Source organism: Gavialis gangeticus, unplaced genomic scaffold (genome assembly GCF_001723915.1).
Source record: "Gavialis gangeticus isolate Ggan-Ray unplaced genomic scaffold, GavGan_comp1, whole genome shotgun sequence".
Taxonomy (NCBI): domain Eukaryota; kingdom Metazoa; phylum Chordata; order Crocodylia; family Gavialidae; genus Gavialis; species Gavialis gangeticus.
In genome coordinates this window covers 420,946-422,854 of record NW_017728996.1, presented here as the reverse complement: position 1 = coordinate 422,854, position 1,909 = coordinate 420,946, and the positions used below count along the sequence as shown (strand labels likewise).

Genomic DNA, 1,909 nt, shown 5'->3' with positions numbered 1-1,909 from the left:
AAAAAAAACACACACAACCCCAAAAACCAAGACAGAGAGAGCAAAGAAAGCTGACCTTTGACCTCTGAAGAGAACTGAGCAAGGTGCCGGGTCACAAAGAGTCGTAGCTGTTGATTCAAGTCACACGAGAGAAGGTCAATGTCCCATGAGCGAATTCCTGCCAACCAGAGGAAACAAAGGCCTCATTACATGATCACGAGGAGGGTGGTGAGTCATTGGAACAGGTTACTCAGAGGTGGTGGGATCTCCATCCTTGGAGGTTTTGAAGACCCAGCTAGACAAAACCCTGGCTGGGATGATCCAGATGGGAATGGTCTGGCTTTAAGCAGGGGCTTGGTCTAGATGTGACCTCCTGAGGTCCCTCCCAACCCTCATTTTCTGCGAGTCTATGATTTCCCAACCCAAGAAGAGAGGTCAGCAGTGTTAGTCTGAAGGCAAGACAGGGCAGCACCTGAGAGACCAACTGGTTCAGAGTCCAAAACCTACTTCAACAGATGCTAGGAAAGGCCTGGCCAGGAGTGGACCCTGCCCGTCTTCTGCTGAGAAGAACGGCGGTGATGGAGGGATCCACAGGGCTTGGCAGGAAGTCACAGCAGCCCCAGTGTCGGGTGCCAGGAAGGCGCCCACCTCCCACAGACCGTCAGCAGGAGCTGGCTGTCAAGCTCCGCATACCCCTTTTAAAGAGGGCCCTCGAGTTACAGGGCAGGGAGAGGGAGTAAGTGTGTTGCCCCTGCTTGTGAAGCCCAGCTGGAGAGCGACACCCACTCGCTGGCTGCCTGATTATGATTAGGCAGAAGTGCAACAGGGGTTTTACGTCTTCCAGTGTCCGGCAAGAGCCAGGGGTGGAGATGGGACACTGAACTAACTGGATTACTGGCCAGGTACTGGTCCCCCAGAGCCAAACCCTGGCAGCATGTACCCCCTCCAGAGCACAAGCAAGTCCGTCACTTCCTCAGCCCCAAGACCCCTTGACTTTGCTTTTAGTCCTTGTGATCCATGCCAGCTCCTCGCCTTCCTATTGCAGCTCCTCTGACCAAGCAGCATCCTCACAGCCTGCTGGAGTGTCACCCTCAGGGCTCTGGGGAAGAGCTTCCCATGCCAGGGGGCACAACAAAGCCACAGGCTCTCACCCTCGCACCCAGCAGGAAGCAGCCCTCTGCCAGGCTGGGGGAGAGAGGTGGCATCACGTTTGCTCCTGCAGCTCTGCCCACTCACTGCAGCCTCTGCAAAGCTCCAGCTGCATCAGGACTTGCTGACTGTGCCCTCTTACACCACCCTCCTGCTCCCCCCAGCCCAAGGGATGGTGGGAAGTCAGCTCTGGTACGATGGACACAAGGAGAAGAGAACAACACCAAACGAAGGACAGGAGAAACCCAAGTTCTGCGCCCTGCCTGCAACCCACTGGAGCAGGGAAGGGCTGAGCCCTTAGCGTCGCAGCACGGCTCGAAGAGCAGATGCAGGTAGGGCAGCCAGCCCAGCCCTTGGCACCTGCCCCATGACACACCAACCCAAGGGGAGGCAGCAAAGGCCCAGTGTGAGGGCAAGAAGAGCCTGTCGCTGCTCCGGACATAAGAGTTTATCGGTGGCGGCTCTGCGGCTCGTCGCAGCAGGCCGCACTGCGGAGCGCGCCGCGACCCCGGCCATCAGCACGCGCAGGACGGAGGAGGGGGCGCGGGGGACTCGCTCCTCTGTTGTACGCACACGGGGGAAGCCGGCAGCGCCCTGACGGGTGTCCCGGCACAGCTCTGCGCTCCGGGTGCCGCACCGGCCCGGGGCACTGCGGGAGACGTCCTGCTGGCGCGCTGCCTGCAGCCGCACCCAGCCGGAGCCTGCGCCGCTCCCCTCCCCGTCCCGCCCCCCCGGCTCACCGCCCGGGGACAGCCCCGGCCCCGCACCGCACCGCACCCAG

The 1,909-nt window shown here is 60.5% G+C and overlaps 1 protein-coding gene across 1 annotated transcript in view; it reads right to left on the bottom strand.

Annotated features, from left to right (window-relative positions):
- Nucleotides 1-166, bottom strand: part of MAP1A (microtubule associated protein 1A) — a 75,006-nt gene extending 74,840 nt beyond the window's left edge. Inside the window, exon 1 of the mRNA XM_019503867.1 lies at nucleotides 56-166. The gene's annotated coding sequence lies outside the window, so the exon portion shown is untranslated. The remainder of the gene's footprint in view (nucleotides 1-55) is intronic.
- Between the last annotated feature and the right edge of the window lie 1,743 nt (nucleotides 167-1,909).